This window comes from Euleptes europaea, chromosome 1 (assembly GCF_029931775.1).
Source record: "Euleptes europaea isolate rEulEur1 chromosome 1, rEulEur1.hap1, whole genome shotgun sequence".
Classification (NCBI taxonomy): domain Eukaryota; kingdom Metazoa; phylum Chordata; class Lepidosauria; order Squamata; family Sphaerodactylidae; genus Euleptes; species Euleptes europaea.
Genome location: NC_079312.1, coordinates 156,527,426 through 156,553,958, shown reverse-complemented (window position 1 = coordinate 156,553,958; position 26,533 = coordinate 156,527,426). Strand labels below are relative to the sequence as shown.

The 26,533-nt window shown below is 47.0% G+C and overlaps 2 non-coding genes across 2 annotated transcripts; one reads left to right on the top strand and one right to left on the bottom strand.

The window, feature by feature from the left end:
* Positions 1–24,503: 24,503 nt before the first annotated feature.
* TRNAT-CGU (transfer RNA threonine (anticodon CGU)) lies at positions 24,504–24,575 on the bottom strand. Its single transcript has one exon. It is a non-coding gene; the product is annotated as a tRNA-Thr (tRNA).
* A 119-nt stretch (positions 24,576–24,694) lies between these two features.
* Positions 24,695–24,765, top strand: TRNAT-CGU (transfer RNA threonine (anticodon CGU)). Its single transcript has one exon. It is a non-coding gene; the product is annotated as a tRNA-Thr (tRNA).
* Positions 24,766–26,533: the final 1,768 nt, after the last annotated feature.

Sequence of the window (26,533 nt, the reverse complement as noted above, 5' to 3'; positions counted from 1 at the left end):
TCCTTTATTGAGTCCATCCATATCTTGTTGGGTCTTCCTCTTTTCCTGCTGCCCTCAACTTTTCCTATCATGATGGTCTTCTCCAGGGACTCTTGTCTTCTCATAATGTGACCAAAGTATGATAGCCTCAGTTTAGTCGTTTTAACTTCTAGGGTCAGTTCAGGCTTGATTTGATCTATAACCAGTTTAGGAATCCCAAATTCCCCCTTTTACCCAACAGATGTGAACATTAAGGCTAACAATAAATGGTGGTGACAACTGCCATTTGCCCCCACCCCCCATAGGAACCTGAGCAAGTGAGGAAAGTTGAATGCATTGGTTGGAAACAGTAGGTTGCTTCTGTGCATTTAAAGTTTGCGTGTTGCTGTTTAAAGATTCAGGAGTCCAAACGCAAAGGTTACGGCCGAATACACAGAGCAAAAGCATGAAAGACAGGCAATGCCATCCTAAGCAAAGTTACACCCCATGTATCCACATTCACTTCAATAGCCTTAGAAGGCTGTGACTCCACTTAGGACTGCGCTGCCAGTACATTAACTCTTCTTCTTTTGAATGAGTGCCAACAAACTTTTTAAAATATTTAAATATTTATATCTTGTGGCTCAAGGCAGCTCACATCACAGTTATAACACTACCATTTAAAACCAGTAGAATAAAACCCCACATTCCCACGCCCCCCCAAAAAAAAGATGAAGAAGAAAAGTTGGTTTTTATATGCCGACTTCCTCTGCCGCTTAAAGAAGAATCAGACCGTTTACAATCACCTTCCCTTCCCCACAACAGACACCCTGTGAGGTAGGTGGGGCTGAGAGAGCTCTAACAGAGCTGTGACTATCTCAGGGTCACCCAGTTCGCTTCATGTGTAGGAGTGGGGAAATAAATCCAGTTCACCAGATTAGCCTCCACTGCTCATGTGGAGGAGTGGGGAATCAAACCCGGTTCTCCAGATTAAAGTCCACCACTCCAAAACCACTACACCACGCTGGCTGATGCTTGTGGTTTATACACCACTGAAAGCCCGGGCAAATAAAACAGCCTTGCTGAGCCTAAGAAAGGAGAGAGCTGGCAAGCCAAATGCAACTCTTTACCACTAATTTTTGAAAAGCAGGGCAGTGGGGCCTGTGAGCATCCCCAGGCTGTTAATCTGCTTGCTCTACTCCATCCAAGACTAGTCAAATCCAGTTCTTCTAAAAAACAGTTTGGAATGCATTTTTTAAAAACAAGTTAGTCCACTTTAACAAACTATTGTTTTTCGAATCCTATTGTCGGAAACTGAGGGAAGCATGTAACTCCTATGTACATCAGTGGACCAGACATTCAGGATTTGGGGGCAGCGCCAATCAGATTAAAGAACCCAGTTAAAATCTGTGCTTAACTGAACCGATTGATAAATGCTTTCACCCTTAATTAAAATGTCCATATAAACACATTACAGTTTGATTGCCGAGCCTTGCAGAGACAGTAGTGTTTTAAATGACCTGAGTATGCATGCGTTCATTTTGATTTGTAGTCCCAAAGTCTCATCCCAAGGGCTCAAAGTGGGTGACAAGTGTCAAACATAGATGGGAGAAAGCTAGAAAAGCCAGTCTGTCTGTATGGGGATGGTAAGACAGTCAGTTGCCCCTTTGCCACATATTAACCTTTTGCTCACATCAGCTGTTATGGGTGAGGGTAAAACCCACAGATATCAGTTGGCTTTTGGAGCATCTAAAAAAGAGATACTTAATCAGTGTCTCAGAAGCCCCCTGTGGCTCTTCTGGGCACTTCTGATTGCAGGTGAGCTTATGGATCCAGGCATGTGTCCATCCTCAGGCCAGGAGCTGATCTGTGGTGCAGCTTAGCCCAAATCTTGGTATCAGTGCTTGTGAATGTTAAGTAAAAATGTTAGTCACAAGTACCTCTGAGCATGGCAGATTTTTCAAGAGGGATATCATTCTCGGCACACAACAAACTATGAGCTGTTTGAAAAGTGTGGGTTGTGTCCCACCATACAACAGCAGAAGTATTGCTTGATTCAATTTCATTTGAACAAGAGTTACCATAAGATCAAGAGCTGATTTTTCATTTCCAATCAGTGTTGCTGTGTACAAAAATCAAAAGGTTATTTGATGCGGTCACTGAGGTCCAATTTGATTGAAGAAAATCATTAGCCCTGGGCATGTGTGCTTATGTGCTAAACTATACCTTGGGCTAGACAGGATATGCCCAATTTGACTTAGTGCAAGGGGTGCTGGCAATGGCTTTTCTGTTCCACTGTACAAGAGCCCCTGTCCACTGGGAACTGTTCCAGGGATCCAACTCAGCCCTTATTATTAAGATCCCGCCTGTCTGTTTTACTGCATGTATATTCCCCAGCAGAAGGAGACAATCTACATGCAATTTGCATGTTTTTCCTTGTATGCAAGTCATCATATCTAGGTATGAAATCCATCATGTTTAAATTCTATGTGAAGGGGTGTTTCATCAGAGTTTCTAAGGGTTGGCTCACACATGTACGTCATTCTTGTAGTGACTGTACCATCTACAGCATATGACCTGACACCCCCCATTCACTCATGCAGGACATCCCTGAATGATGAACACACATTTGTGTGAACTGGTTTTAAGATGTGTATTGGGGTTGTTGTTTGGCTAAAGAATGGCAAGGCTAGAGAGTGTGGTTCAACAGTCCCACCCCACCATGGTCTGCCCATGGCACCCTTTATATGTCATAGCTGTTATAAGATGGTTCCTTTCCTTTGTGTGTGTGTGTAAAGTGCCGTAAAGTCATGGCCAACTTACAGCAACCCCTGGTGGGGCTTTCAAGGCGAATGATGAAGCAGAGGTGGTTTGCCATTGCCTGCCTCTGCAGAGTCTTCCTCGGAGGTCTCCCTTCCAAGTACCGACCCAGCTTAGCTTCTGAGATCTGACGAGATCGGGCTACACTATACCACTTTACATCCTGGTTCCTTTCTTAGATCTGTTCAATTGCCCAGCATCTTTGGAACTGAGTGAACTAAACTCCTGACACATAGGGCTGTGGCAGGATAAAACTGATATGTGAGCTCCTTGAAGAAAATAGAAATTAGGAAATCCTTCTTACTCAACCATTGGTTTTTTAAAAATAAATTGATAAATAAAGTATATTTTAAAAGATTCACAGTGCAATCCTAAAGAAAGTCTGTGAACTGCTTAGAATAGCATCTAAGGCCCAGGCTAGCATGACATAGAGAGACCCCAGAATGATTCAGAGATGCTCCTGGTACAGCTCAGAGAGACATCAGTATAGCAGCCTATTAACGCAATGCTGCCTTGAGTGAGAGAGGGAGTGGGCTTTCCTTTGGGGGGTCAGGTTCCTCTGCCAAGTGAGCTGTGGAGGGGGCTGGGTGAGGGAGGTGGCAGCCATGCTTCCTTCCTTGTGTGTTCCAGGAGTGTGTGTTTGCAGAAGAGGATTCAAACCCGCATGTGGGATGCTACCAGGAGTGTGATAATCACAGGGCTCCTTCCTACTGGACATTCCACAGTCCGGCAAACAACAGAGGGAGGTGCTGCTTTTCCCTTGCCTTGTTCTTGGGGAGGGAGCAGGGTGTCATCAGGGAGATGTGCCAGGGTGAGTTGATCGGCTGCTTCTGTACATGGCTGGTATGAGGGCGCAGTCAGCGTGCCACACCACACTTGCTGAGAGGAGGTGGTGTTGCTGGATGGTGTCGCTAAGGATTCTGGTACGGTTGCGATCCTTTCAGTTCCTTGCTGTTGGATCTTCTTCGACTTTTTTATTTACTGTGAAGCAACGGGATACCAACCAGCCGTGCACTGTGCCTATGTTGGCGATGGGCCAGTTCCCTGGGCTTTGCAAGCTTAGGACCCAGTCCTGTAGGACCTGGTTACATTTTGGGGTACCATCCTCTTTTAAGTACCATTTCTTCAACTGCGAAAGATCTGAGCATTTTCCAAGGAGCAGGACTTAAGTAGCTTGATTTGACAGCCTAGCCCAGGTTGCAAAGCAGGGCTGTTAGAAAAAGATTAAGAGGAAGGTACTTTTAAAAAAGAAGAACGGCATTACCCGAAGGGCGTTTCTCCTGTTCAAGCCCTACTGAAACTACTATGATCTTCATACAGATACTTCCCTTCTCTTGCCCGACACCTGCTCATTTCCATGGGGTGTGTGCAGAAGATCTCTCCAAAGGGAAGGCGTGCACCAACATCAGGATAAACCTGTTTAGAAGGATCTATACCTGCTGGAAGCTCAGCAAGCCACTGGAAGCTTGCAGACGGGAAACGTGTGATGATAACTCCTTTCTGGCTTGTCGGTGTATGAGCAGGGAAAGGGGGAATGACAGGGGGGAGCCATGGAAAAGCTTATTGAACATTCAGTTCAGATGTGATCACAACTGCAGCAAGTTGTGACACATCCTAACTGTCACACCTCTAAAAATAAATGTAAAAAAATATCATTCCTGCCAATTTGGCAGCCAGAAGGTGACTCTATGAAGAATGGGTTTGACAGTCAGGGGCAGCAGGGAACAATGGCTTAATCTGCTACTGAAAATAGCAGTTTGACTGGCATCGATGAGAACACACCTAAGTCCAAGAATCTGCAATGGCAGCTCTCATTAGATTACCTCCAAAAACTGGTTTACCTTGTAGGACTGGAGGTGATTCCCTAAACTCACTTTCAAGTGTGGATTCCTTTGCATGAGCCAAGAGTAAACTCGCAGCTGAAAGGAGTCAACAGTGAGGAAAAGCAAGCCCGGATAATTCAGGGGCTCTTTCCTTGCCTGTGGGATCCACAGTGTATATTAAACCACAAAGGAACCGACAATAAAAGAGGCATGTGGTCAAATCATACTGGAAATCCCTATTGGTGTAAATACATCAAAGGCACTGATTTGGGGCAAACTTGACAAAAGGTGTGAACAATTCAAACGACACATCAATAATGACTGTTAATATAAAATTGCCCAATTGTTTTAATGGTGAGCAGCAACATGTGTAGTACAGAATTTGGCATTTGCAAAGCTAGAACACATGGCTAGTTCAGTCGTGGAATCAAGACCGGAATCTTCTTGTTCTTTGGACATCTTCCAGAAAAGACCGATAATTCACTGACACACACACACCCCATAATTATCCTTGTAAATTTCTCCCCACAATGGACCCAAGACAACAACTGTTCTTGCAACTCCCTTAACTCAGATACTCTTGTCTACCATCAGTTATGAGCAGCAGCCAGAGTCAACCTATGTAATCACCAGCCTCCTAAATCTGATCATAAGAAATCCATAAGGTAAATCCATACTACATGCTATATTTGGAATGTAGTATGAAGTCAGCTCTGGTGGAGCAATACCATCGTTTTGGTGATGGTGCCACCACTTAGCAGGCAGTGTTGCATCTGTGCTGCCAAAGACTCATCCACCACCAGACTCTAGTGCATATGGGAACACTGCAGGGTTTGTTGGTGCTTCATAAAGGGGTGGGGCAAGGTCCAGTCTGCTCCAGCTGTGTCTAATTCCAGAGGAACTTCAATTGCACTGGAGCTACATTCTGCAATCAGAGATATTTTAAAAAACCCTGACCTCTTTCCCATCCCTCCCTGGAAAACAGCCCCTGCCATACCTGCTTGAAGGTAATTCCGACTGATTGCTGCAATGTGTTCTGCATGCAGGCCCATGGCCATAAACTTTGTAATGAGGAAGCCTAAGGGGACACAGTGAAGGGTAGGGTTGCCAACCTCCAGGTACTAGCTGGAGATCTCCTATTACAATTGATCTCCAGCCAATAGAGATCAGTTCACCTGGAGAAAATGGCTGCTTTGGCAACTGGACTCTATGGCACTGAAGTCCCTCCCCTCCCTAAACCCCTCCCTCCACCCCAAAACCTCCTGCCGGTTGCAAAGGGGGACCTGGCAACCCTAGTGAAGGAGAATCAATGCACACCAGCCAGCGAGAATCTAAATCCAGGGAGTCTAATATCATATTGTAATTGGACACCAATTGAAAGGAACATATCAAAATGTTCATCAATCATCTGCGTCCCTTTGCTCCATTGGACAGAATATTGGAAGGCTGACTTAAGTGCTGATGCTTACTAAGCAAGTGGATAGAATTACAGATAATGCAAGGAACGGGCCTGGAATATCCCTCGGTTGGATAGGGCTCTATAGGCCCTCTTAGGGCTATGTGGGTACTACTTACAGCTAGTGCAAAATGCTGCTTCCTTCCCATCAGAACACCCCCCCTCCAGATTTTTCCCCTTATGATGATCATAAGGGGGATATCTGGAAGGGGGATTCTGATTCCTTTGCAACTGTTAGCAGAACTGCGGGCTGCTGTGCTGTCAAGATAACTGAACGGCCATTTATGCATAGCTGTTTCCTCACAGTCACCCTGCTGACTACTTTGGGACTTTGCTTTGAGTATGCATGCATTTTCCAACTGCCAGAGGTCACCTCACTCTGCCTGTGCGTTTCCATGCACTTTCCCAATGTTTTCTGGATGCTGGCTAAACACGAATCCAGAAAATGCAGGCAAAATGTGCATAAACATACAAGGAGAGTGAGGCAACCTCTGACAGCCAGAAAATTCAGGCATAATCAAAGCAAAGCCTTGAAGTAGTCGGCGAGGTGACTGCGAGGAAAGAGCCATGCATAAATGGCAAATGTCTCCCAAAGCGTTGAAGAGGTGAAGGGGTCGGCAAACTCATTAGTCAAAAGAGCCAAATATCAACAGTACAACGATTGAGATTTCTTTTGAGAGCCAAATTTCTTAAACTTAAACTATATAGGTAGGTACAGTTTATTAACTTAATAAACTTTAATTAAAGTTTTAAGTCTTAATTAAACTATAGGTACACTGAATAAAACTTGATATCATACTTAATATTTTATTTAACATACTTATTTATTGATAAAAATTAAATTGTAAGTCCCTGCCATTTCCCCCTCCCCATCCGGAGTCCTCGTCTGGAGGCCTGGTCTACCGCCATAAAAGCCTATTGGTAGACCTGGCCTCCGGCTGAGTCCCATTGGGAGGCCAGGTCTACCCATTGGCTTTCTTGGCAGTAGACCTGGCCTCCGGAGGCCCATAGAAGCCAATTGGTAGACCTGGCCTCTGAAGGGGGACTTTTCCCCCTCCTCAGAGTCCAGGTCTACCGCCAAGAAAGCCAGTGGGTAGACATGGCCTCCCAATGGGACTCAGCCAGAGGCCAGGTCTACCAAAGGAAGCCCGCCCCGCCCAACAGCTGATAGGCGGGGGGGGGAGCAGGAACCGCCGAGCCGCCAGCCCAGCAATCGCATGGCTAGAAGGAAGGGGAGGCTTTAGCCTCCCAACCATTGAGGGCAAGGGAAAGGGGGACACGGCCATTCTCCACGGCAGGGGGGGGGAGAGACAGCGCGCCCGCTCGCCTGCTCTCTCGTGCTCTCTCTCTCTCTCAGGCGCGCCAGCTCCGCAGCTGGCTGCCGGCGCGAGCAGGCGCGAGAGCAGGGGCTCCGAACCAAGTTTGGAGAGCCGCACTCAATGGGCCAAAGAGCCGCATGCAGCTCGGGAGCCGCAGTTTGCAGACCCCTGGACTATGCAATGGTGTCAATCAGAACTAAATTCCCTCTTGCTTACCACAAGGTGGCAGAGTCTAACAGAACTGGATCCCAGTAAAAGATTGCCACCCACCCCCACAACCAAATGGCTTCAGTCTGGAATATGAAGTTACAGCTCTCTCTTTCTAGGCTGTGCCCGTTCCTGGTAATCGCTTGCAAGAACTGACAGGCAAAACCAGATGCAGTTGCAATTGACATACTGACCATAGCTGACATAATTCCATGTCCAAGCAACAATTTGCATGCAAAAATAAAGTTCAGCAGCATGAGCAGCTGCTGGGGGGCCCTTTTTCGCACGGTAATCCCACATCCTGGAGATTAACTAATCCTGCTCATGTTGTTCACACCAAGACTCGCTCAGTTGGGGATTTGGAATCTTTTTCCTGTACCTATTAGCTCTAGCCTCAAAAATAAAGCCATGAGCGTTAATGTATTTTGGTAATTTGAAAGCGTGACATTGTTAACTGCATGAGCAATGAAAGTGGGGGGTTAACAAGGCTGTAATGAAAAACATGCTTCGGTTTAGGAGGTGAGTCTTGCAGGCGTTTGCCAAAAGATTTGCATAACAGCTTGGGGTGCCTGTTAACATGTCCGCAGGACTAGCGGCACGAAGACAAGAGAATCCAGAGCTCTCATTTGCAAGCCTGGCAAAAGCTGCCTTCCATTCGCCCTCATCCTTATGTGAAGCGGCATGACCCTGATTTCACAGACAGGGGAACCCGTGAGTGATTCATTTTAAATAAATAACCATTTACTTCATTTATGCCCCACCTTTTTTCTCATTGTGGATCCAAAGCAGCTGACACCGTTCTCCTCTCCATTTTATCCTCACAACGCTGTTGAGGGCCAATCTGCTGAGGTGCCTAACAGGGGCCAAGGTTGCCAAATAGTAGTAGTAGTAGTAGAAGAAGAAGAAGAGTTGGTTTTTATATGCCAACTTTTTCTACCACTTAAGGAAAAATCAAACCAGCTTACAACCACCTTCCCTTCCCCTCCCCACAACAGACACCCTGTGAGGTAGGTGGGGCTGAAAGAACTCTAAGAGAGTTGTGACTAGCCCAAGGTCACCTTGTGGAGGAGTGGGGAAACACATCCAGTTCACCGGACTAGCCTCCGCCACTCATGTGGAGGAGTGGGGAATCAAACCCGGTTGTCCAGATCAGAGACCAACGCTCCAAACCACCGCTCTTAACCGCTACATCACGATGGCTCTTTTGAGCTTAATCTGCCACATGGAGGAATCCCCCCATAAGCCTTTGGCTCAATGAGTGAAAGGGAAACAGACTAAGAGGTGGGTGAGGGCTTCCTCCTCTGGTTTCCTTCCTCCAATAACCCCAACCCTGCTGTTGAAGCTACTGGAGAAAGTCAGAGATAAATTTGGCCAAGTGAGAGACCAAAGGGATCTCCTGTTCCCTTTGCTTTTGTCTACCTTCCTTCAGTAACTCCACCCCTCTTGCCTGGAACAAATTCTCACATGGAAGGGCAGAAGGAGGTTTCCACTTCTGATCTCGTCTTTCTTCACCTCATCCCAACTCCAATCCCTGCTTCCATTCCACAGACATTTCAGGTGGAAGAGATGAAAGGAACCATTCATTGGATTGGCTAAGAGATCACGGGGAGTGGGGGTCCATTCATTCTGGAGACTTAAAAGTGAGACAACTGAGGGCACTGAAACAAAATCTGAGGAGCAAAATCAGGGACTACACTTCTAGCAGTGAAGAAAAGACACCCTAAAAATAGTTCTGGGTGTTGGCACAAGGGTTATTATTATTTATTAACTTCATTTATAGCTCACCTTTCTCCCTGAGACTCAAGGCAGATTACAAAGTAAGAAAACAGTTGAACAGCAAAGTACTCTTAACAAACCAAGCAGTACCATGGGGCTGGGAAAAGATGGGATAATGCAATCTGGGGCAGGAAGCTTGAGCTGGCGTAGAACTTCTGTTTAGCCACATTTTCACACACATATTCCCACCATCCTGCAAATAATGTTTAGTAATTTACACCCATTCAGTCTTTCAGCCCTTAATTCCTATACTTTTTCTTTGCTATCACAGGGGGCTAGAAACTTGCCTTATAAAAATAAATGCCCTCATTCTCAGCATGTCAATGGATTTGCTTCGCAAAACAGCAAATTACTAGAGTAACCAGAGACTGCTCTTTACAGGACATGCTGGCAAACCCTGTCCATCTTACTGACTCGACTGGCTGCTAGAAACAGAACCGCCATCATTTGTCTCCCTGCGCTCCCTGCTCCAACAGTGCCAAGAGCTGGAAGGAGTGAAATAAGCTATTGATTTCTCTTTTGCATCACATAAGGCCCAGTGAACTTCTGGAATGCAACCTTCTTGATTTTGCATAAATGTGGGGAGGAAACAAGATATACATTCACAGCGGCAGCATCCAGCTCAGTTTGCATTCCAAAGGCCATCACAAAGCTTCTATTATAAGGCGATCCTGAGCCAGCCACCCCACTTGCACATCTCCCCACTGTCTTCACTAAGCGGCCCCACTGGCATTCCCCAGTTCCCCACTGCTACACTTCAGCTGCATTCAAGCAAAGGAGAAGGGGTTCTTTGTGGTTGACCTTGCCACCAGAGCTCTTGCTGGAGTGAATATTAGTCATAAGAACATAAGAACATAAGAAAAGCCCTGCTGGATCAGACCAAGGCCCATCAAGTCCAGCAGTCTGTTCACACAGTGGCCAACCAGGTGCCTCTAGGAAGAAGTCAGTTTTAGCCTGAAGTCACCCCTGCCTGACAAGCGGAACCTGTGAAATTCCCTCTTCTGAACAACATTTCAAGGCACTAATGTCAGAATTTTCCTTTAACCAACTAAGCAGTTTGCACTTGATCTGATCTTTCTACTTAAGAGCCAGGAAATTAGATAAGGAATGTGAGCTTTTTATGTCCCACTGACAGGGTGGATTTGATTTAAATCACTAGTCGATAAGACTTGATTTAAATCATGGTCTTCTAACTAAAGACTCAGTATTGATGGTATAATCTTAATATTTACAACCAGATGAAGGTTTCATTTTGAGAATAACTGTTCAGATTAATTTTACAGTTATATCAAAAAATACTGATTTGGTTATACTATTAGAAATACACAGGTAGATAATTATGACATTATTGCGAGGGCAACTATCTCCAGTTTCATTTGGGCCACCAAGCCTTGCATTTCTTTGTTACAGTGTTTGCATTTTGCATTCATGCCTGCCTTACCCATAGGTAGAGGAACTTCATTAAAATATTCCCAAACTGGGTCTCTTTTACGGCCTGCTGCCATTATATATTTTCTCCTCCAAGAAGAGAATAATATGATAAACCTCAGGCTATACACACAAAGATCTCAGGACTTGTATTCTGCTCAAACTGTTTCAGTTTCATTTTTACTGCCTGCCTCTCCCTCCTCACGCTTACCTCCTTGTGCAGATCTATTCCACTCCAAAATATCTTCTATTAATTGAACAACTTGAAACTTACGAGGTAAGGGGTTGATTCTGCGTACATACATTTCCAAAGGAACAATGGGACTAAAGTCTTTTTTCTCAACTCTCTAAATTTTGTAACATTTTCACTGTGAAGAAGAGGCATGTTATCTCTGCAGACACAAATTCAAAGTTTTGAAAACTGCAAAACCAAGCATCTGTGATAATATCTTCTAGATGGAAAAACTGCCAAAAACAATCTTACAGAAACCTCTAGAAGAGCATGACATTGTGAATGGATTAATGGAATTCATTTACCAAAAATCTAAACATTGCATGAATATATAGTCTCGTGCTACATAATTAAAAACTAATCCTTATTTCATGATGAATAACCTTTGGACTATAATGTATCTTAAATAGAAACATTTAAGAAATATTTAAATAATATTGAAACTATCTTTAGATAGATTTTTCCTCAAAAAGCATTTTTTTTAAAAAAAAATCTGATTTAAACTTTAAAATTTGATCTAAATTTTAAAATCCAATTCTTTTGATTTAAAAATAATAATTGGCCTTTTATGCATGGCTGTTTCCCTCAGGGTCATCCCTTCAACGACATTGGGTCTTTGTTCTGATTATGCATGCATTTTCCGACCATCAGAGGTAGCCTCGCTCTCCCCGTGTTTGCCTGCGTTTTCAAATCCAAGGTAAAACATGTCTCTGAAAATGCGGGCAAAATGCAAGGAAACGCAGGGGGAGAGCGAGGCAACCTCTGAGGATTGAAAACGGCATGCCTAATCAACACGAAGTTGTGGAAGGGGTGACCATGAGGGAAACAACCATGCACAAAGGCCATTTTTATCCACCCTGTCCACTAATTAAAAGGGAAGATGCTCACAGATGAAAGTTTATGCACAATTGTTTGGGAATAAGGCCTGCTAGATTTAGCAGAGATCACTGCTACGTAAGCATGCATAGGATCAGATGGACTTTGATGGGAGAGATTTACAATGGGACTTTGGCGTGTTTAACTATGGCAGGAATGTGCAACCAAATCGAAACCACCTTCTCTCCCCCTGCTCGGCTCCCACAGCTGCTGCCGTCTGCATTGCGAATGGGTGAAGACAGGTGATGGGATCAGCGCAAGCTCAAATTGCTGGCAAACTTGAGGAAAGGCCATGCTAGTTGGGAGCGCTCACTTTCTAAACAGTAGAACTGTAGCTTTAAGTGAGTAAGTGGGGAAATTAATTAGTTAAATGCAAATCAAAAAATTGCCCCCATTATTTGGTGGGGCTAACAGTAAGCTACAACTCTGGGATTTTGGACTCCTGGAAGCACCTGTCATTCCCCCCCCCCTCCAGGCAGCTGGCAACCCTCTTTGAGGAAATAAACAACCAAAAAAGGGGGAAAGAACTCAACCAGAAAAGTTCAGGGAACCTAAAGGTTGAGCTGAAAACTAACAATTCTTATAAAATAATATATTTATTAGGTGTACACAATAAAATGTATAAAAACCCTGGGCCTAGAACGCAGGCTACACATAAAACCAGCAGTGTAAACAGTTACAAAAAACAATCAAAACAGTCGATGATATACAATATATAAATGACCAATAGACCATACACATTTCAGCCTCTTGGGCCTTCCTCAGTGGTCAAATTATACAAAACATCATTATTAAAAAAGCACATGCGGAAAAGCACTTTACAAGGTATGACATCATAAATGTATAAACCTTATATCCTGTAAAGTAATAACACCCATCATAGGTCTTTCAGCATGGTAGTTTGCTCACACATGTATCTGGTGCAAAAAAATTTATGTCTCCGGATGTGTTGTAGCATCAATTAAGTGACAAGCAGAAATATATTGTATATCATCATTTATATATTGTATATCATTAACGTGTTGATTATTTTTTTGTAACTGATTATACTGGTGGTTTTATACGTAGCCTGTATTCCAGGCCCAGTGTTTTAATCCATTTTATTGTGTACACCTAATAAATATATCCCTCCGTGTGGGACCCTATCATAGAAGATTTAGGTAAACTAAGGACACTTTCACACATGCTGAATAATGCACTTTCAATCCAGGTTCAATGCACTTTGCAGTTGGATTTTACTGTGTGAAATGGCAAAATCCCCTTGCAAACTATCATTCAAACGATCGGATTGAAAGTGCATTATTCAGCTTGTGTAAAAGCGCCCTAAATCAATAGAACTAACAAAGGCCCCAGGACTAAGGACTCTTGAAGGGTCTGCTTACCAGGGACTTCTGCATCGAATTGTTTTAGTTCTCTTCCTCTCCCCCCCCATCTGTATTTTCCTTCTTGTTGACATTTACATAAGGGGTTTGCCTTTCAGGTGAAGCTAAAGCAGAATGCAGGTAAAATCAATTTCATAAAGTCTTAAACCACCAGTGGCAGGCCTTGGTCTTTATATCTGCCTGATCTGGGCTTCGATATGCTAGCATAATAGGGAATAAAACAGAGCTGCACTTACCTGTAACTACTGTTCACTGAGGTCTTCTGTGCAGACACACATGGGACTGCACCTCCGCACAGGCCTGATTTTTCAGCTAATATAATTTTTAACCACCAGGGGGAGCTCTCCGAGCGACACTGCAACACTGCCCCTCCCGTAGCGTCACATGTCCATGGGAGGAGTTTCCCCTTGCCCCCCAGTTCCTGACTGCCGCCGCAAGCCCCTCTGCCGATGCTATCACCAGTAAGAGAGCCTACAGCGGGGTCGGAGGGAGGGATGTGTGTCTGCACAGAAGACCTCAGTGAACAGTAGTTACAGGTAAATGCCACTCTGTTTTCATCTTCGGTCTTCAGTGCAGCCCCACATGGGATTGTAGCAAGCTTACCATCAAAAGAAAGGTGGGAGGCAATCTTACTGGAACAGCGTCTGCAGCACTGCCTTTCCCACATCTGCATCTGCTCTCGTCTGTAGATCCACAGCGTAATGTTTAACAAATGTCTCTTCTGTTGCCCAGGTAGCTGCTTTGCAGATATCCCGTAGGGCAGTGTTCCCCAAACCCCGGGCCGCGGACCGGTGCCGGTCCGTGGATCAATCGGCACCGGGCCGCCCGAGGAACTTCAAATCATTTCACTGTGGCGGGCGGCCGAGGCGCAGAGCATTGCGCCCTCCCAAGCCCGCCCATTGTGTGACAATAGCGAATGAATAGCGAATGAAAACCTCACGCCATTGGCCGAGGAGGAGGCGCCACGGGAGGACTGAGGACTCGAGGTCGGAGACGCGGGGACTGAAGAGAAGCTGCCGTGAGGTAAGTGCACAGAGGGGGGGGACTCAGCACTATCAAACGGAAAGAGGAGCAGCAGTGGTTTTATTAGAATGCCCTCTCATTCACCCAGGCCTATTGCCCTTATTTAGGTCAACAACTCCTGGGTCGAATGTGTTTGTGCGGGTTCAGGCATAAGTGCACGGAGGGGAGGGGAGGGGGTTCTCTGCTATTAAGGAGACTCAGCACTATGGCGCGATGATCTCTGTATTGAAAGGGGGAATGCTGGGGCATCTCTGTATTGAAAGGGGGAACGCTGGCATCTCTGCATTGAAAGGGGGGAACGCTGGCATCTCTGTATTGAAAGGGGAACGCTGGCATCTCTGTATTGAAAGGGGCACGCTGGCATCTCTGTATTGAAAGGGGCACGCTGGCATCTCTGTATTGAAAGGGGGCACAGTCATCTTTTGTGATTTATATATATATTTCACAGTTATTTTGATACACTTGTCATATATTTAAAACACTGATCACATTTTTGCGTTGATAGTTTTTTGATTTACATTCAGATTTAGGTGACATCTGGAGCTGAGTGGTTGCAAGCAGCAGTGGAGTGAAGAGAAAGAGAAGGTATCACTCTTCTAGCTCTTCTATCTGTTCACCGGTACTCGTGTGTACTGACGTGTTATTGTGTCTGCTTTAACCCACAAATTAGCAAAAATGAGTATGAAACAGACATTGTTAGAAAGTTTCCTTGGGAAGAAAAAAAGGCCCAGTGAACAGACAGAAGAAGAGCCTTCAACATCAAAGAAACATGCAACTTTTAACAGACAATACCATGAGTCCTATTTGAAATATGGATTTATCGGGACAGGTAATTCCCACGCACCAAAACCGCTCTGCATAGTTTGCGGCGAGAAGCTCTCTAATGAGGCAATGAAACCTTCAAAACAGCTTCGCCACTTGACCGCCAAGCACCCTGGCATAAAAGACAAGCCCCTGGAGTATTTTGAAAGAAAAAAACGGGAGCACAAAGCACAGAAGATATTTATGAGGGCCACCACATCAATAAAGGAGAATGCACTGAGAGCATCATATTTGGTGGCTAACCGCATTGCTAAGGCTAAAAAGCCATTTACTATTGGTGAAGAATTGATCTTGCCCTCCACTAAAGACATTTGCCGTGAACTTCTAGGAGAGGCTGCTGTGGAAAAGATAGCACATGTGCCTTTGTCAGCTAGCACTGTGACTAGGCGCATTGAGGAAATAGCCGAAGACATTGAGGCACAATTGTTGGAGAGGATTAATACATCACCGTGGTATGCACTCCAGTTGACGAATCTACAGATATCGACAACAAGGCACTACTACTTATTTATGTGCGATATATATATCAGGAGGATGTGCATGAGGATTTGTTATGTGCACTATCTTTGCCAACCAACACCACAGGAGCAGAACTGTTCAAGTCACTGGATGGTTATATATCAGAAAAACTGAAATGGTCCTTTTGTGTCAGCATATGCACAGACGGAGCTGCTGCCATGACCGGACGACTGTCTGGTTTAACTGCTCGGATTAAGGAGGTTGCACCTGAGAGTGAATCTACGCATTGTCTCATTCACAGGGAAATGCTGGCAAGCCGAAAAATGTCACCGGAATTTAACAGCGTATTGATGGATGTCGTTAAAGTTATTAACCACATCAAAGCACACGCACTTAACTCGCGCCTGTTTGAGCAGCTTTGTGAGGAGATGGACGCAGAGTACAGATGCCTTCTCTTATACACAGAAATAAGATGGTTATCCAGAGGAAAATCGCTAACCAGAGTATTTGAATTAAGAGAGCCATTGCAAAGATTTCTCTCAGAAAAGAAGTCACCGCTGGCAGCACATTTCAGTGACAAGGTATGGGTCGCAAAACTGGCTTACCTGTGTGACATATTCAGCCTGCTCAATGAACTCAATCTGGGCCTTCAGGGGAAAATGACAACTGTTTTCAAGTTGTCAGACAAAGTAGCTGCATTTAAAGCCAAACTGGAGTTGTGGGGATGGCGCGTGAACAGAGGCATTTTGGACATGTTTCAGACATTAGCAGGGATTGTAGGCGAGACTGAGCTTGAACATTCATTCTGCCAGTTGGTGCACGATCACCTGTCTTTGCTTTTAAAAGAGTTTGAGCGCTACTTCCCAACCACAAAAGACCCACGAACTGGTAAGGAATGGATCCGTGACCCATTTGCCAACAAATCAGGCGAATCTAGCATGTCTATGCAAGAAGAAGAACAACTGCTGGAGATTGCAAATGACGGTGGCCTTAAAACTACGTTCGAGATAACAACTCTGCTGGTGTTCTGGATTAAAGTCATGGCGGAATACCCTGAGATTGCCACCACAGCACTTAAATCCCTATTGCCATTTCCGACAACCTATCAGTGTGAAGCGGGGTTTTCTGCAGTGACAGCAACCAAAACAAAACAACGGAATAAACTGGACATAAGCAACACACTTCGGGTGTCATTGTCTCCTATTACCCCCAGATGGAACCGTCTCGTTGCAAAGAAACAAGCTCAGGGTTCTCATTGATTTGGCATTCTAGTGAGTTAAATAAAATAAATCACTTTATATTCATTTTTTGGTGTAGCTGTATTTTATTTTGAAGGCATGTTTAAATACAATTAAATTAAAATTATTAAATCAAAACAAGCGGGCCACGGAAAAATTATCAAACATTTACCGGTCCGCGGCGATAAAAAGGTTGGGGAGCACTGCCGTAGGGGAACCTTCCGTTGGAACACTGCCGAGGATCCCAATGCCTGAGTGGAGTGTGCCCTGATGCCCAGCGGACAGGTTTTACCCGCCGACCTGTACGTCTCTAGCACCACTGATACCACCCACCTGGCTATAGTCTGTGCTGAAGCTGCTCTCCCTTTCTTTTGTCCCCCAAAACAAATAAAAAGTGCCTTGTCCCTTCTAAATTGTTTGGTTCTTTCTAGGTAGTACAAAATTGTTCTCTTAGCATCGAGAGTGCAACGCTTTCTCTGCTTCCGAGGTAGGGTGTGGAAAAAACACCAGAAGGGATATGTCTTGAGCCAAATGAAATCTAGAGATCACCTTTGGCAAAAATTCCCAACTAGGATGTATGGTGATCTTATCCTGGAAGATCTTCATGAAAGGAGGGCCAATCCTGAGGGCGGCTAATTCGCCCACCCTCCTGGTTCACGTAATCACCACCAAGAATGCCACCTTCATGGATAGGTGGCTCAGGGAACAAGATACCATGGGTTCAAAGGGTGCTGAAAGTAATTTAGAAAGTACTAGTGATAGTGACCACTGGGAACTATCTTCATTCTTGGGGGATACATATTAAGAAGACCCTTTAAAAAACGTTTCACCGATGCATGGGAGAATAGTCTTACCCTCTACTCCTACATGTAAAGCTGAAATTGCAGCTAGATGTACCTTTACTGATGATATTGCTAGACCTCCCTTGGCCAATGATAACAGGTAGTCTAACACTCTTTCTACTCCACAAGTGAACAGGGAAATCTTTTGTACCTGTGCCCATTCCTCAAATCTTTTCCATTTCCTCTCATAGGATTTTCTGGTTGAGGGCTTCCGCGACTGCAGTAACACCTGGTTTACTGCGGCTGATAGGCCTATTGCCTGAGGTCCACCAGCCAGGCTTTAAGATGGTGAGAGATCTCGTGATGGCCCACACCGTCCCAGTCCAAAAGGTCTGGGTTCTGTGGACGCTCCCATTTGTTTGGGCCTGCTAAACTCTGGAGTAGGGAGAACCAGACTTGACGGGGCCAAAAGGGGGCCACCACTATGATCCATGAATTATCTGCCACTATCTTTCCCAGCACCCTGGTGGTTAGGGGAAATGGAGGGAACGCATAAAATAGCCCCCCTTGCCAAACCATCTGAAACGCATTGCCTGAGGATCCTGGGTCGTGCCCCACTATGGAACAGAAATGGCTCGCTTTTCAGTTTGCCCTGGTGGCAAAAAGATCTATGTCCGGGAAACCCGTGATTGAATATTGGCTCCAGGTATTGTGGGTGAATTGACCACTCGTGATTTGTGTGAAAATAACGACTGAGGTGGTCTGCTAGTACGTTTTGAACCCCAGCTATGTGAATGGCCCTGATCTGCATGTGGTAAGATAGTGCCAATTTCCAAGTAGCTTGAGCTTCCCTGCACAGGGGTAGGGATCCCATTCCCCCTTGCTTGTTGATATAGAATACCACAGATGTATTGTCTGTTTCAATCAGCACTTGCTTGCCTCGAAGCATACCTGCAAAGGAAGTTAAGGCAAACCTCACTGCACGTAACTCCAATACATTAATGTGTAATTTTCTAGCACTGTTGTCCCACAGTGCCTATACAGACCTGTCACCCATGTGCGCTCCCCAACCACTCCACGAGGCATCAGTGGTTACCATGTGGTGTGGGGACCAAATCCCAAACTGGATACCCGAGAACAGATTCTCATCCACCATCCACCAGTCTAGAGACCGTACTACTGATCTAGGAATAGATAAATGGTAGTACTGTGGGAGTAACCTCAGGTTATACCTCCTAATAAACCAATTCTGTAGGTCTCTCATGAACAGCCTGGCCATGATCACCATGGCTGTTGTAGAGGCCATAAAACCCAGGAGGCGTTGCACCGTCCGGGTTGACTGTCATCTAGATCTCTTGATGGCACAGATCAGGCCTTTTAGAGCTGCTGCTCTGTCTCCCAGTAGGAAGGCTCCAGCCTGTCTTGAATCTAAAATTGCACCTACATACTGTATTCTCTGGAGGGGCTGGAGCCTCGACTTTTCCCAATTTATCAGGAGACCCAGGTTGGTGCAAGCTTGGACAACTAGGTCCAACTGACTATTCAGAGCATCCGCTGAGTTAGCCACTATTAACCAGTCATCTAAATAGGGAAAAATACAGCAACCTTGTGTCCTCAGGTGTGCCATTACCATGGCCATGCACTTGGTAAATACTCTTGGTGCTGTGGCCAATCCAAACAGCAGGACCGTATACTGGTATGGGTCCCTTCCGTATCTGAACCTCAGATATTTCCTAAGGTCGGGGTGGATGGCTATATGGAAGTATGGATCCTTGAGGTCAACCACCCAAAACTAAGAACCTTCAGTTAACATTTCAATAACCCCAGGAAGAGAGACCATTTTGAATTTGGAAATTCTTGAACATATATTTCGTTCTCTTAGATCCAAAATGGGTCTGTGTCCCCCTTATCTATCATAAACATTCTGGAGTTGGTTACGATGAAAACTTGGTTAGGATGAAAACTTTTCATCCCAACCCTGGTTAGGATGAAAACTTTCAACTTTTTCAACTGCCCCTTTCCCCAAAAGATCCCTTAATGGAACTGCTAACTCGGGAAGGGGGTTGTCTTGAACTGCATCAACATTAGAACAACGTGGGACATGTTTATATTCTAAACGATAACCAGAGGTTACAATTTGGAGTACCCAGGAATCAGAACAGATTCTGGTCCACTGGGGATAAAAATGGGCCAGCCGACACTCAAAGGGCTTCTCCTACAGTCAGAATCTCTGGTTGTGGCCCTGCTCCTTCTGGTCCTGCTGGGGTGGAAGAGTGGATCTGGGTCTACCACCTCCCTACCCCCTTGCTGATGACAGGAGGGGTAGAACTGCTGCTGGTGGTGAAAAAACCTCTGTTGAGGATACTGTTGGAATGAAGTCTGGGGACACTGAAACTTGTTTCCCCTAAAGTATGATGTAGAATAGCCTTGTTGCTTGTAGGGCTGCTTACCTCTGCCTTGCCCATACGGCAGAACCCCGTAGGATCTAGCCATCTTCCTCTCCTCAGTCATGTTCTTCAAGAACTCTGTCATTGAGGTCGCAAAGAGATCTCTCCCTCGAATGGTAGGTCCTCTACTTGGGCTCTCGTGTGTATTGGCAGGGCGATGGTGCGAAGCCAGGCATGCCGGCGGAGGGTCACCCCTGCGGTCAGTGCTCTGACTGACACTTCAGCAGCGTGTCTTCCCGCGGAGATTTCCTGTTTGGAGAGCATGGCTGCTTCTGCTTGAATCGTTTGAATTGATGACCTGAACTCCTCTGGTATACTTTGGAGATGTGAGGCCACTTTCTCTCATAAAAACAACTGGTAGCCTGCCATTATGGTCTGGTAATTGGCCACCTTAAAATTGAGGGCTGCAGCCGTGTAGATGCGACGACCCAGAGAATCTAAGCGTCTACTCTCTTTGTCTGCGGGGGTTGAATGGCCCTCTGCTTGGCCTGCATCTCAGGGGCCACAATAGATGGGGGGGGGGGTGAATAGAAAGAAAATCTGCTGCCCCAGGCTTGATACTGTAGAGGCCCTCTAATTTCCTAGTCGAGGGAGGACCCGATGCTGGTTTCTTGCAAATTATATCCTTGAGCTCAGAAGGCCCTTCCAGGACTGGGAAGGCTGCTACAGTGGGAGTATCAGAGTGTAATCTGCTCAGTATCTTGTCCCTTGGTTTGTCTTGGGACATGTACACATCTAAATCCAAGGCTTCCGCCATACGAAGCATCCGTTCAGTGTGAAGCTTAATGTCCTCACTAGGCAATCTGGAACTAGGTTCCCCTCCTATGTCGTCTGGGGATGCCCCTGAACCGGTCTCGGAATCGAGGGTGGATGGTCTGTCCATATCCGGTTCCAACTCCGTACACTCTGTCATCTGGGTAAGATTGGGTATGGGACGCTAAAATTGTCCTGAAGCTTTTTTCAAACTGACGGATCCGACAAAACTCAATCCAATCCTGGATTTGAACCGGGTCGAGGGGTTGAACCTGAGCCATCGGTTCCACCGTTGGTTCCAGCATTATGGGCATTCCTGTCTCATCAGAGAAGAGAATATCTAGAACCAGTTTAGAGAATGAGTGAGAGGGTCAACTGGATTGCAAAGAGGGGGTTCGAGAGGGCATTATTCCCACTGGAGGGTCCCCTGCTGACTTTCTCTTAATGGATTTCCCCCAGTGTTTACTCTTGTCTCAGTGTTTCTTTGGCACCGGCTCTGAGTCATCTCCCTGCTTCTCCTTATGTTTGGGAGTGGCCTTGGGAAGTTGCATGCTGGAGGTTGAAGGTTCCCCCGGACCGAGGCCGAAGTCGCCTTGGCTGATCCGGTCAATTGGACCGACGTGATCTCAAGGCCCCTGGGTTCTGATGGGGTTGAATGTGCAGAGGACAGTCTGGGGAGCGTCTCATTATGGATCGGGGGCATAATCGCTTTTTTCCAGAGGGCTGCCTTAAGGCGCACTGCCCTATCCCCCCGTGCTTTTGAGGTAAAGTTCGCACATACCTTGCAAGCCTGCACGTTGTGCGATTCCCCCAAACACATCAAGCACAACTGATGTTCGTCAGTTTGAGTCATCTTAGTCGAGCACTTCTCGCACTTCTTAAATAGGGCCTTGGTAGCCATAAAGTCGGGATCTTTGAATGACTCCCAACTCTCGTCAAAATCCAGATTCACTTGCGAGGGAATATAGGCTAGGTCAGTTTCTTGCCTCAGCCTTGCAATATCCAAACCTTTTGTTCGATCTTTTAGTTAAGCACGCGCTAGAAAAACAACCAGATGCGGCGGCGGCAAAAAAGGAACTGGGCGGCAGGGGGAGACTCCTCCCATGGACATGTGACACTACAGGAGGGGCAGCATCGCAGCATTGGGAGGAGAGCTCCCCCTGGTGATTAAAAATTATATTAGCTGAAAATCAGGCCGGTGGCAGGCCTGTGCAGAGGCGTAGTCCCATGTGGGGCTGCACTGAAGACCGAAGATGAACCAATATTTTGTGTTCCCAAATTTGATTTTAAAATATGTCGGCCCCCCCACCAAGCAGGATTCTTGTATGTTTAACAGACAGATGGAGAGAAACAACAAGTTGAATTTCACCACTGCCACATAGTACCAGTACTACACAGTCCTCTGCTTAATTTCTGTTTGCCATGCAGGTGTTCAAACCTCAGGAGCTCTGATCCACAAAAGCCAAGGAACTATGCGAAAAAGATCTTATTAATGATAGCCAATTTCACAAAGAGGGCAAGTCTTTGTACTTTCACCACCTCGCTCTACTTCCCTATGAACATAAGAAGTTGCCAGTCTCTCATGGTCAGTACCGTCTACTCCGATTGGCGGTGGCTCTTCAGGGTTATGCACAGCGCCTACGACTAACCGATCCTTTTAGCTACAGGTTTTGCATTGGATATGAGTAGAAGGCGGATGAGCAGAGGCGTGAAGGGAATCAAGTGTTACCAACACCTGCCATCTACTTGAACACAAACTGACCACTGCAGCTATCGGAGGTTTGATAGAAAGTTCAGTGGGATGTAGACTGTGGCCATTAAGCACAATGCAGCAAAAACCTGGAAATGAAGGAAGGAAGCAAACATACTGACACAGTCGCCAACTTTCCCATCCTTTGCTGTGCTTTTAAAACTACCTGGTGCCCAAACATGAACAGGCATTGGTGAGAGCCAGTGTAGGGCAGTGGTTAGAGTATCTGAGTGGGATGTGGATCACCCAAATTCAAATCCCCTCTCTGCTATGAAAGCTTGTGGGTGATCTTCCACTAGTTATTAGCTCCCAGCCTTAAAGGCATGTAATTTATTTAGCAAATCGTCCAGGGAATCTGGCTGAAAGGAGACTGCAGACTAAACCAGGGTGTATAGGCCTTATTATCTGTTTGCTATAGATAGTATGCTGATGTCACTGCATTATTTTCTATTGATGTAATACAATTTTATTTATTTATTACATTTCTACCCCGCTCTCCCCAATCCGAAGGTAGGGTTCAGAGTGGCTTACACAGTCTAAAACACAATAAAACAATAAGCCATTAAAATAGTTTAAAATACAATGTAAAATAGCCCGATAATGCCCAATAATAATTTTCTGCAATGTAGCTGCATTCTGCATCACCTCTAAGGCTCGTTCAGATTTCTGTAATCCTAGTGGATTCCATTGCTTATTAAATGTCTCATCCTATTGATTGCAGTGATTTACACTGTACAATTTGCTTTGAGTTTCACTGACAAAGGTGGACTATAAATACAACAAGCACAGAAAAATAAGTGCACGTTACATCTGCAAGCCCCTGTACTGTCTCAGCTCCCTTACCATTTCGTTCTTTTGCATAGGTAGATTAGTTCCAACAGCAGCATCTACAAGCAAGTATCTAGCCCCTCTCCCCCATTCATCACGAGCGGGAAAAAAAACCCGCTTCTGGTCCGGTTCTGTCGGTTGCCCCGAACCCCCAACCAGCCAGATAAAGGCCATGTATGCATGGGTTTTGTTTTTTTTTTTGCCTTGGAGTTGCTGCTCTGAAGTTGCACATTTCCCCCATCCGAATCCTCAAAATTCAAAAATAAGCCCCCCCCCCGCCCCGAGCTCTGGGAATTCAGATGGGGAAAATGCGCATCTAGTGAGCGGCAAATCCAAGGCAACAACCAACCCCCCCCCCCCGGTGTATAAATGGCCTTCCATACTGCCGCCCAAGTTCCGCATCTGCGCGAGCTGCAAGCGGGGCAATCCCACCCCGGATCCCACGGGATCGGGCTGCCCTTTCTTGGCCCTCCTCCCCCCCCCCGCTTCCTTGCAAGCAGCCCTTCGTCCGCCCCGCCCCCCCCCCCCCGCACAAGCGTGAAGCCAGAAACCGCAGCCAAGGGAGATGCGGTGTCTTTGGCCCGGGCAGCGATGCAAATCCCGACGCGGTGCAAATGCGGGCGGGTTCCAGGTGGGGACGGCCGCCGTCTCTCCTCCGTCCTGCGCTGCAAATGCCCACTCGGTGCAAACGCCCCGACCCTCTTCGGTGGGCCCTTTCCCCGTCCTGGGAGCCGCTCGGTGCAAAAGCCGTCCGGCTCCCCCCGCCGCCGCCGCCGCCTCCCGCGCCACGGAGCCGCTTCCCGGGGGCAGAGGCGAGCTGCAGCGCCCCGGGGGTCTGGCCCGGGGAACATCCCTCCGTGGGTGGATCCCCGCAGTACCGACAGCCCCAATTCCCCGGCAACCCCCAACGCGGACGAGCACCTCCTTGTGGAGGAGCCGGGTACGGGCAGCAGGCAGGCAGGCAGCCCCCTCCCCTCCCCTCCCTTAGGAGCCCTGTTTTGTAAGCCATCCGGCGAAGGCAGCGGAGCCTCCGCAAGAACCCCAAAAAAAGCGGCTGGCGGAAGGGACGAGTCCCCTTCCAGCCCCCTCCTCCGGGAAGCCGAGAGACGCCGAGGTCCAGTTTGAGGCACGGACGGGGTTCGAACCCGCGATCTTCGGTTTACGAGACCGACGCCTTACCACTTGGCCACCGCGCCTGACGGGCTAGCAGCAAGCCCGAGCAGCCAGTGGAAGGCGCCCGGAACCCGAGCAGCCAGTGGAAGGCGCCCGGAACCTGCCTTCCACTGGCTGCTCGGGCTTGCTACTAGCCCGTCAGGCGCGGTGGCCAAGTGGTAAGGCGTCGGTCTCGTAAACCGAAGATCGCGGGTTCGAACCCCGCCAGGCGCAGGCGCGCCCCGGACGGACGGACGGCCGCTCGCTCGCTCGTTCCCGGGCTGCTGCTCCGGCCCCGGCGGTTCCAAAGTGGGCGGCGCGCGCTAGCATGAAACGGGGGCGGGGGGGGGCCCCGGCTCGCTCCCTCCCTCCCTCCTTCCCGCCTGCCTCCCCGTGCAGAATCCAGCGCCTTCCCGGACCCGCTTCGGAAGGCACTGGGGACAAGCGGGAGGTGGGCAGCGACGCCCGCCTCTGCAGGGGAGGTTTTGCCTTGGGTTCGCCCCTCTCTGCAGGCACACCTCTCCCACCCGCATTCTCAAAACTCAGCAATAAGCCCCCCCTCCCCCCGTGCAGAGTTCTGAGGATTCAGATGGGGGAAGTGTGCCTCTAGGGAGGGGCAAATCCAAGGCAAAACCTCCCTGGCATGAATGGCCATCTGAATTCTCAAAACTCTGCATGGGGGTGGGTGGGTGGGGGGCTTCTTGTTGAGTTTTGAGAATCCGGCTGGGGGAAATGTGCCTCTAGGGAGCGGCAAAATCCAAGGCAAAACCTCCCATGATTCGAATCGAAGGCGAATGGAGGAGCGTTTCCGGACGGCGGCAGGAAGGAAAGCCGTGGCAAGAGCGGCCGTGTTGTCAACCCCACCGCCGGTTAGATGCGCCTTTTCCCCATCCAAATTCTTAAAACTCACAAATAAGCCCCAATGTAGAGTTTTGAGAATTCGGGTGGGGGGAAATATGCATCTATAGAGAGGCAAATTCAAGGGGAAACCTTCCATGCATAAATGGCCAACAAAAAGCCCCCCATGCAGTTTTGAGAATTTGGGTGGGGAAAAGGTGCATCTAAAGCAGGGGTGGGGAACCTTTTTTCTGCCAAGGGCCATTTGGATATTTATAACATCATTCGCGGGCCACACAAAATTATCAACTTAAAAATTAGCCTGCCGTATTTGGGCAAACATTTTGCCAAGAGGTACGACCGGAGACGGCTCCGAGTGTCTGCCATGTAGAGCGACTCGCTTTTGAGCTCTGCCGTCCCCAGCTGGGCCCAAGAGATTGAGGCAGGGCAGCATCCTTCTGAGCTAGAGATCTGCCAGGACCCATGAAGGGCCAGGCCAAATGATTTTGCGGGCCTTATACGGCCCCCGGGCCTGACGTTCCCCACCCCTGATCTAAAGAGTGGCAAATCCAAGGCCCTAGTTTACAATTTCCACCCTGCACTTTTGCACTCTCAAAGCTCAACGGCAGTTGGGTTTGTTTGGCCCTCCTCTACTCGGCATATTTGGGGGAAAGTTGAATTTTGTCCCGCAAACAGTCACCCTGTGTTAATATTTAACCTGGACTCTAATTATTGTAGTAGAGGCAACCCCCTCTTTTTTTTTTTTTTTTTGCTTATTTGCTCATCTTAGAGGATGAACGCCTCTGAGCATCTGCAGAGTGCCCTCTCCACTGAAATGAATTAATTCATGGGGTCAGAAAGGTCTGAGTACCTCTCTGTTGGGGATAGGAAACAACTTCGATTTTTAAGAGGGCCTCAGAGCGTGCAGGGCCTCTGCAAAATCTACTCTCTTTCAGAAAGCTGCTTTTAAAAAGTCTGTAGGAAGCGGTCAGAATGCCTTTGAATATGCCACAATAATACTTAGCAAACCCATAGCACTTTCAGCATTCAAGGGCATATATAATCTTTATGACTGCCCTGTAAGGTAGGCCTGTGTGGAGGTTGATGTTGTTGATGCACAGTCCCTCGCTTAGGGTCATGTGAACATGGAAACACTGAAAGCACC